This window comes from Musa acuminata, chromosome BXJ1-1 (genome assembly GCF_036884655.1).
Source record: "Musa acuminata AAA Group cultivar baxijiao chromosome BXJ1-1, Cavendish_Baxijiao_AAA, whole genome shotgun sequence".
In the NCBI taxonomy this organism is placed as follows: domain Eukaryota; kingdom Viridiplantae; phylum Streptophyta; class Magnoliopsida; order Zingiberales; family Musaceae; genus Musa; species Musa acuminata.
In genome coordinates this window covers 26372026-26382936 of record NC_088327.1, presented here as the reverse complement: position 1 = coordinate 26382936, position 10911 = coordinate 26372026, and positions in this window count along the sequence as shown.

Genomic DNA, 10911 nt, shown 5'->3' with positions numbered 1-10911 from the left:
CATCACACATATTATCTTTGATGAACTTGATATAAGGAATTCCTCTTACAAGTTCTTTGGATGAAATTTGGGTGATTAGTTTTATGCTAGCATGACCTAATCTCCTATGCCAAAGCCAAGCACCGTCATTCAAAACCGAGAAACATATTTCATTACAAAGATCATTGATGTCAATGGTGTATACATTATTTTGTTTTAATGCAATCATAGATGTGTTTTTGTATGGTTTTTCAATGATGCAAGCATCATATTAGAATTTGACAATATATCTTTTATCATACAATTGACTAATGCTCAAGAGGTAATGTTGTAAACCATCAACTAACAAAACATCTTCAATAAAGAAGTTGGATTTGTTACCTATGGTTCCTTTGCCAATGATCTTACCCTTGTTGTTGTCTCCGAAGATGACATAGCCTTCGTCTATGCTAGTGAGCTTAGAGAATTGAGATGGATCTCCGGTCATATGCCTTGAGCATCTACTATCAATGTACCATCTATTGCTCCTAGCTTGTGGTGATATATGTTTCTCCTCTCTAATGGCCATGAGTGCATAATGAGTAACTTGCTCGGTGTTGGACTCCTCTTCTTCGGGTGCACTTGAGTCATCCCACATTGCTTTGAGCGCCTTCTTCTTTGGTGTTCTCTTCTTGGCTTGGGGACAATCACTTTTATAGTATCCCAGCTTCTTGCATTCGTAGCAAATAATTTGATCATTTTTTGGTTCAAATTTATTTTTAGTGTCATTTTTAAATTTATTTCTTTTAATGAATTTTTTAAATTTCCTTGTTAGAAGTGTCAAGTCATCATCAAAGTCCTAATCACTTGAGTTTTCTCTCAAGTGGTCTTCTTGAGTTCTAAGTGTCATATCTTTCCTTTTCTTTGGAAGGGTGTCCTCATGCTCTTCATGAGCTTTGCAAGTCATTTCATAGGTCATTAATGACCCGATTAATTCTTCAAGAGGGAAGTTGTTTAAATCTTTAGCCTCTTGAGTAGCAGTGACTTTAGCATCCCAACTCTTTGGAAGGGATCTTAGAATTTTATTAATGAGCTTGAAATCTGAAAAAAAAATTTCGAGTCCTTTTAGACCATTGATAACATCTGTGAAACGGGTGTATATGTCACATATGGTCTCGCTCAGATTCATTGGAAAAAGTTTATAAGAATGTACTAAATGATTGATTTTTGATTCTTTCACTCTACTCGTGCCTTTGTGACTCACGTTGAGTGTATGCCAAATATCAAATGCAGTTTCACCGATCAAAACACAATTGAACTCGTTTTTATTAAGTGCACAGAATAAGGCATTCATAGCCTTTGCATTTAGAGCAAAAATCTTCTTCTCCAATTCATTCCAATTGATCATTGGAAGAGAAGACTTTGAAAATCCATTTTCAATAATATTCCAAAGTTTAAAATCCATGGAAATAAGGAAGATCCTCATTCGGATCTTCCAATAGGTGTAGTCCGTCCCATTGAACATGGGCAGACATGTAATAGAGTGACCCTCTTGGTTTCTGGCATATGGCATCTCTCTTGGGTTTTAATCCAATTGAGAGTGAACTTGCTCTGATACTAATTGTTAGGATCAAGAGCAGTAAGAGTGCGGGGGGTGAATTAGTGCAGCAAAAAACTTTCGTCGGTTTAAAAAGACTTCGTATGAAAACCATTTCGGAAAAGTCTTTAACTTGAGAGCAAACGGAAGTATAGTTGATGTAAAGCAACAGAGGCAGTTTGCAGTAAAGATAAAGAGAAGAATGTAAATGCAAATCGATATTTAGAGTGGTTCGATCAATCTTGACCTACATCCACTTTTGGCTTCCTCCTCCGATGAGGTCACCGATGTCCACTAGAGGCCTTCCTTCAATAGGCGAAGGCCAACCACCCTTTTACAACTTTTCTCCTTTTGGCGGGCTTAGGAGACAACCCTTACAAGTTTTCACTCCTCTCTTGAATGATCAATACTTAGAAAAAAAAGAGGGAGAGGAACTCTAGCCTTTTACAGCATTTTAAGCTCTCAAATACTCAGAATAAAAGCAAGCTTTCGGTGTACTTTCATGCAGGAAAGGGTGGGGTTTATATAGGCCCCAATCAGCTTGAATTTGGAGCTCAAAAGTGTCCATTCTCAGATTTTCGGGGTCCTAGCGGTACCACCGCCATAACTGGGTGGTACTACCACCTGTCATCTATCACTGAGTGGTACTATCGCTCAATTTGGGCGGTACTACCACTCAGTTTGGACGGTACTATCGCTTGACATTGCTCGGAGACCGAGCTCAAGCGGTACCACCGCTTGATAGGGGCGGTAGCACCGCTGGCAGTAATAACTGTCGGGGGTACCACCGCCTGACAGGGGCGGTACTACTGCCCAGAACTCTTGGGAGACCGAGTCTCCTAGGCGGTGCCACTACCGGCCAAGAATTCTAGGTCCGAATGGGCTGATCCATTCGGCCAAATTTGGGTCTGCCAAGGGCCCAATTGGCCCCAAATTAAGTTAATGGGATCACCTCCTAATCCTAACTTAATCGACATGCTAACTATGACAATTAAGACATCAATACTGCAGATCATGTTCCGAGGCATCAATCGCTTCTTCCGGTGAGCTTCCGGCGAACTTCCGGCGAACATCCGATGAACCCACGATGATGCTCCGGCAAACTCCTGGACTTGTGACGATCCTCTTGGTGAGTTCTGACAAGATTCTTTAGCAAGCTCCTGGACTTCTCGGATTATTCCTATAGAACCTCCGACGACTGTTCGGACTTCCGACGAACTCTCAAACCCCTAACGTGATCTTGGTCTTGACTCCGGCTTAACACCTACTGCATGTCTTACTACCATCGTAGTTAATCTTGCATACTTATCTCAATATACAAATTAGATAACTAAATAACAATTGACTTTATCATCAAAATATGAGATTCAACAATCACTAGGTCTCATAACAAGCTCCCACACCTCATTTCTTTCAAATTGATTCAACTCTTCTTGCATTGCGATAACCCATGAATCATCTTTCAAGGCCTCATCAAAACACTTAGGTTCAATTTGAGAAAGAAAAGAGGCGTTAGCATAAAAATTTTTAAGAGAAGAACGAGTTTTAACCCCTTTTGACGTGTCTCCTATGATTAGCTCCTTAGGATGAGCATCTGTTGAATCTCGGATTTTGATGATGAAACTAATTAATAAGTGGTTATGTTTTAATCTATGTTTTGAGTGATGCATGATGCTTTGATCAAGATGAGATAATTAAAGCAGGAAAAATCATGTTGTGCCGTGGGAAAACATGTCAAAAGATTGGACATCGGGCCGGAGGAACGGTCGACGTATCAACAGAAGGCTTTGGGTCATGGAATCAGGCATTGGGCTAAGAAGAGTGGATATTGCGCTAAGGATATTGGAGTTGCAGAGTCAATTGGCCGATTGGCCAATAGGCCACAAGAGAGGACGATGTGCCAAAGAATCAGATGAAGCGTCGAGGGACCAATTACATGCCGGACAACTTGATTAATGCTTAGTATTAATTGTCTCGATCGAAGTATATTTTACATGTGCAAGATTAACTACGATAGCAAGGCATGAAGTAAAATGAAGTCTCGGAGTCAAGGACGTGACTTTGTTGGGAGTTCGAGAGTTCGTCGGAAGTCCGGACGTTCATCGGAAGTTCTGGCGGAACCAGCCGAGAAGTATCAGAGCTTGCCAGAGAAGCTCATTGAAACTCGCCAAGAAGATTATCGTGAAGTCTAGGAGCTTGCTGGGAGTCCGCCGGAACATTGCCGAGAGATCATCGGAAGTTCGCCGAAAGCTCACCGGAAGAATAGACATAGGGACTTGTTTAGCTTAGCAAATATTTTATGATTTCATAGTTAGCACGTAATTGGGCTTGGATTTGGGCCAACCCAATAAGAACTGTGTTGGGCCCAATAAGAGGCCCAAATAGTGCCCCAAGAAGTCTCACCATTATGGCACAGTCTTCGAGACTATGTCAGGCGGTGGTACCGCCAGTTTGGGTGATTGTATCGCACCTAGCAGGGTTCCAAGTGGTGGTACCACCCAGCATTGGCCCCCAGGCGGTAGTACTGCTAGACCTAGGCGGTGGTACCGCCTATGGCAGTGTCAATGTCAAACTGACACTGGGCAATGGTATCACCCAACGTAGGTGGTGGTACCGCCCGTGCCCGGGGAACCCAGGATGAGAAAGTTTTAGGCTCCAAGTTTGAATCAACTTGAAGCCTATAAATACCCCTCTCATCCCTAGTTAAAGCACACAAGCACAAAGAATTTAAAGAGGAAAAATTGCTGTTGTAATCTCTTGTGAGAAAAAAGCACACAAGCACACAAGCCGATTCGATGGAAGAGGAATCAGCGAAGTGGATGTAGGTCATGATGACCGAACCACTCTAAAATATGGTTTGCATTTCTTTGAGCAATTTACTTTAACTGCAAACCTTCTTACTTGCTCTTTACATCCATTACGCTCCTACGTATGCTTTCAAAGTATTACCTTTATGAAACGATTTTACGTTGGAAACGGTTTTAATCGAAACGAAGTCTTGAAGAAGTAATTTTTACCACTGTACTAATTCACCCCCCCCCCCCAATACCGATCCCGATCCTAATAATTGGTATCAGAGCCTTGTTTTCTAATTTGGTTTAATACCTAAATAGAAATGGCTCTTTTCGGCTTTCATGAGGGTCACTCTCTCTTCGTCCTTCCTTTTTCATTAGGATGGACTACACTTATTGGGAAACTCGAATAAAAGTTTTCTTGCTTTCTATTGATTTAAATTTATGGAATTTGGTCAAAAACAATTTTAAAAGGTCTTCTCTTCTAATGAAAGATTGGAATGATTCGAAGAAGAAGGCTTTTTCTCAAATGCAAAGGCTATGAATGCCTTATTTTGTGCCTTAGACGAAAACGAATTCAATCGGGTTTCTTTATGCGAAACGACCTTTGATATTTGGCATATTCTCGAAATCACACATGAAGGCATGAATAGAGTAAAAGATTCTAAAGTAAATTTTTTAATGCATGATTTTAAACTTTTTTCAAATGAAGCCAAGTGAAACCGTTGTTAACATGTACACCCGTTTTATAGATGTTATCAATGGTTTAAAAGCTCTTGGTAAAACTTTTTCAAATTTTGATCTTGTTAGTAAAGATTTACGCTCACTTTCTAAAACTTGGGATTCAAAAGTATTGGCTTTATAAGAATCAAAAGATTTGAACCATTTCCCTCTCGAAGAACTTATCGGGTCATTGATGACCTATGATACAAACTTACAAAATTTATGCTCACTTTCTAGCTTGTATGTTGTAGAACATGTTATCTTACTACCTTGCATATCTAAAACTTGATAGCTTGCATGTTCTAATATGATGTAGCACTTGCTAAATTTTTGCTAGCTTGCATGATGATAAAAATGAAGATTATGTTTATTATGCAATGAGTTGAACTTGTATGTCCAAATATTTGAAAGTTGCACTTCTCCTTTTTGTTGATGACAAAGGGGGAGAAGTATAATGTTATGCATAAGTTTATGATAACATGTTGTTTGGATTTTTGAATCCAAGAGTTTCTATCAATACGACATATTGATAGGGGGAGTTTGTTTAAACTCTGGGAGTTTGTTTTAACTCCGTCATCAATTGGTTGTCATCATCAAAAAAACTCAAGTGATGGTGAACTTGAACTCATCACTATGAAATTTAAAAAAATCATGAAACAAAAGTTGAAGAACAAAAATAAACTAAAAATGAGCGCAACTACTTGCTATGAACGCAAGAAGAAGGAAGCAATCTTGGACGAAACGAGCTCATCCGAAGAAGAAAGATAATCCAACAAAGGCGAGGTGACAAACTACGCCTTAACGGTAGGTAATCAAAATTCCTTTAATTTATTTCGAAATTACATAATGCTTTTCATGATGTATTTTTTTTAGTTTAGAAAATTTGTTTTTTAAAAATTATATGTTTAAAAATTTAATGAAAATGTAAAAATTAGGATAATGCTAGTAATTTTGAAAATGATAATAAAAATTACATGCTTAATAACAAAATGATTTTGGTTGAAAATGCCTTATGAAACCATGATTGATGAATATGCTTTATGTTTAATGATTTCTTTGGCTTGTATGTCTTATCATAATGAATATTTGTATCATACTTGATGATTTTTATGCATGAGGACTTGAAGTAATAATTTGGAATCATATGTCTTGGAATTGTGTTACACTTTTTGATCTTGATGATTTTCGATCTTTCCATTTTTAACGTTGATGCATGATTTTAACATAAGAACAAATATTTGAGCATGCTAATATAAAATTTATCACACAAATTGAAACTAAAGAAGTTTAGATATCTTTAAGAATCATTCAACATTATATTCAACGAAACCAAGCTTGATGTCTTAATGAAAATGTAATGATGATTTGAAAGCATGCTTAATGAGTTTATATTTCGAACTTATGCATGATAGTTTTTACAATCTTTGAAAGTTCTTTTTATTTGGTGTTAATGGATAGTGCATGGATTTGAAAGAAAAGAACATGCTTATATGAAATCAATTACTTAAAATGTATCACATACAAAGGAAAATATGTTATTAGATTTAAAATCATGAATCTATTTATGTTATGAATTTTGTGAAACATGAAATTGATTTTGATGGTTTGAATTTAATGAGTTTTATCGAAATCATGATTTTGATTTCTCGAGATTTATAACTTGAAATCTTTAATGAATCAAGATTTCTTACTCTTTATTCTCTTGCATTTTGAGAAAAATTTCAATATGAATCATAAGAGTTCTTATGCATGAATTGAAATCTTTTTCTCCTACGTTTCCTTTTATGATTTACTAAAGAGAACATCGTTTTCAAAATTCATGACTTAAAATTTTATTTGAATATCTTTTATTATTTTATCTCCTAAGATCTCTCTTTGAATATTTAAAGAGGAGAATTTTCTAGATGAATCATGATTTTGATGATTGAAGATTTGATATGCATGAATTGAGATCTTGCTCTCCTACTATTTTTTTTGCTATTCACTAAAAAGAAGACTAATTCTAATAAACCATGATATGCTATTTGACATCTTTTAAGGTTTATGACTTGAATTTTATTATGTAAAATTCCTTGTATTCATGAAGTAATATTTCGTCACCAAGTTCTTAATATTCATGTGATGATATGAATACATGCAATACTTATGCTTTTTATAATGATGTATGTGATGTATTGTATATAATGTGTATCATGAATGCTCTAAATGATAAATGTTTGGTATCATGATCAAAATGTTGATAAATACTTAAAAAATTTAATGTTTTAGTATCATGTATGATATGCTCATAATGATGATTGATTTTTTGGTATCGTGCATGAAAAATGAAATGTGAGGTTTTGAAATTGTGCATGTTTTAATTTGAAAATATAATGATGTACAAATAAGATTGATACTTACCTTTGTCATAATCTAAAAATTGATATAAAGGGTCTTCTCTTCTTTTTGACAATGACAAAGGGGGAGATAAAAAAATGCTAGCTTGCACAATTCAAGAAGAAAGCAAAAATTGCACTTCTCAAAAGAGAAGAAAGAACTTGCTTCTTGAACATCTCAAATTGTTAGCTTCCATGTTGTAAAATAATGTAACATTTTGTTAGCTTGCATTTTTGCAAAGGAAGCAAAAATAATCGCACTTCTCAAAAGAGAAGAAATTATTATCTTGAACAACACCAAGAAATTGTTAGCTTGAAATCTCAAGAAGATACAAAAATATGCTATCTTGCACATTGCAAAGAAAAGCAAATATGCCAACTTTCAAATCTTTAAATTTGCTAGCTTGTATGTTGTACTACCTTGTATATCTACAACTTGACAGCTTGAATGTTCTAAGTAACACTTGCAAAATTTTCTAACTACAAATTGCATAATGATAAAACTGAAGATTATGTTGATTATGCAATGATTTGAAATTTTATATTCCAAACACATGAATAGTTAGACTTCTCCTTTTTGTTGATGACAAAGGGGGAGAAGTATGTTGATGTCATGCATGATTTTATCATGACATGTTTGCTTGGATTTTTTAATCCAAGAGTTATATGCCATATTGATAGGGAGAATTTTTTAAACTCTGGGAGTTTAGTTAACTCCATTATCGATTGGTTATCATCATAAAAAAGGGGGAGATTATTGAATCTCATATTTTGATGATGAAAACAATTGATAAGTACTTATGTTTTAATCTGTGTTTTGAGTGACACAGGATGTTTCGATCATGATGAGACAATTAAAGCAGGAAAAATTATGTTATGCTAGGGGAAAACATGTCAGAAGATTGGACGTCAGGCCGGAGGAACGGTCGACGTATCGATAGAAGGCTTTGGGATGTGGATTCGGGCATTGGGCCAAGAAGAGCAGATATTGCGCCAAGGATATCGGAGTTGTGGAGTCAACTGGCCGATTGGGCAATAGGCCGCAAGAGAGGACGATGCGCCAAAGAATCGGACGAAACGTCGAGGGACCAATGACATGCCGGACAACTTAATTAATGTTTAATATTAATTGTATAGAGTAAAGTATATTTTACATGTGCAGGATTAACTACGGTGGCAAGGCATGAAGCAAAATGAAGTCTCAGAGTCAAGGACGTGACTTCATTGGGAGTTCGAGAGTTCGTCGGAAGTCTAGACGTTCGTCAGAAGTTCTAGCGGAACTAGCCGAGAAGTCTCGAAGCTTGCCAGAGAAGCTCATCGGAACTCACGAAGAAGATCGTCATGAAGTCCAGGAGTTTGCCGGGAGTCCGCCGGAACATTATCGATAGATCGTTGGAAGTTTGCCGGAAGCTCGCTGAAAGAATAGACATAAGGACTTGTTTTGCTTAGCAAATGTCTTAGGATTTCGTAGTTAGCACGTAATTGGGCTTGGATTTGGGCCAACCCAATTAGGGGCTAGCTAGGCCCATGTAAGAATTGTGTTGGGTCCAATAAGAGGCCCAAACATTGCCCCAAGAAGTCTCACCGTCATGGCATAGTCTTCGAGACTATGTCAAACGGTGGTATCGCTAGTCTAGGCAGTTGTACCACCCCTAGCAGGGTGCCAGGCGATGGTACCGCCAGTTTGGGCAGCGGTACCGCCCAGCACTGCCCCCTTGGCAGTAGTACCACCAAACCTGGGTGGTGGTACTAGCTAGGGTAGTGTTAGTGTCAAACTGACACTGGGCGGTGGTATCGCCTAGCGTAGGCGGTGGTACCGCCCATGCTCTAGCAACCCGGGATGGAAAAGTTTTAGGCTCCAAGTTTAAATCAACTTGAAGCCTATAAATACCCCTCTCATTGCTAGTTAAAGCACACAAGTACAAAGAATTTAAAGAGGGAAAAATGCTGTTGTAATCTCTTGTGATAATCCTCCTCTTTGAGTCTAAGTGTTAGAATAGTGTGAGAGGAGTGAGTGCTTGTAAGGGTTGTCTCCTAAACCTGGTAAAAGGAGAAGAGGGGTGTAAGAAGGAGGTTGATCTTTGCCTATAAAGGAAGATCGTTAGTGGATGCCGGTGGCCTCGACGGAAGAGGAATCAGCGAAGTGTATGTAGGTTACGATGACCAAACCACTCTAAAATTTGGTTTGCATTTTATTCTTGTCATTTACATACTACAAACTACTTAGTCAATACGCTTCTATACACTTCCAAGTTATTAAGCTTTCGAAATCAATTTTCGTCGGAAGTGATTTTATCGTACAAAAGTTTTTAAACCGACGTTATTTTATCGCTACACTAATTCACCCCCCTCTTAGTGCCGACCGCTGATCCTAACAGCATCTACATACTTCCATTCCTTGGGTAACGAAGTTTCGGAAGAAGATGTATCCAAGTTGCTAGTTGGAGGAGAGGGTTCATTTAAATTCAAAATATCAAAATTAAGATCATCATCAAACTCATTTTTCTTAAATTCGGAAACTTCATTAAAGACAACATGAATAGACTCTTCTATAACCAAAGTTCATTTGTTAAAGATATGAAAGGCTTTAGAAATAGAAGAATAGCTAAGAAAAATCCCTTTGCATCAAACTTTTCTAAGGCATCTTTTTCATTTAAGATAAAACATTTATAACCGAAAACTTTAAATTATGAAACATTGGGTTTTTTGTTATTCTATAATTCATAAGGAGTTTTGGAAAGTAATGCCATATTAACGACATAGCATGTGGTTATTAATGACTTTAAGATAAGGCATCTTACTAGAACCCTATTCATGACATAGCATGTCGTATTAACGGCTTCGGCCCAAAAATATTTAGGTAGGCTATGTTCGTTCAACATGGTTCTTGTCATTTCTTGTAAATTTCTATTTTTTCTTTCTACTACTCTATTTTGTTGAGGGAATGGGGTGTTTAGCCGGCCTAGTTCAGCCATGTTAAGAGCCTAGTTGGCCCCTAACTAAGTTAGTTTGATTATCTCCTAATCCTAACTCAACTTAAGGTCCAACTACGATAATTTAAGACATTAACTTAATCAATCTTGGTCCGATATGTCAATTGTTCTTTCTGTGAGTTTCCAACGATCTTCCGATGAACTTTTGACAATCTTTTGGTAATATTCCAGCGGACTCCCAGCAAGCTCCTGGACTTTTCGGTCAATTTCGGTAGAACTTTCGACGAACATCCAGACTTCCGACAAACTCTCGAACTCCCAACGAAGTCTCGATCTTAACTCTAGCCCAACATCTGCTTCATATCTTACTGCTATCGTAGTTAATCCTGTACACTTATCTCAACATATAGATTAGATCAAACAATTTACCAATTGATTTCATCATCAAAATCCGAGATTCAACTATCTCTCCCTTTTTGATGATGAGAATTAATTAATAATAGAGTTAACCTTAACACCCCCTATCTATATGT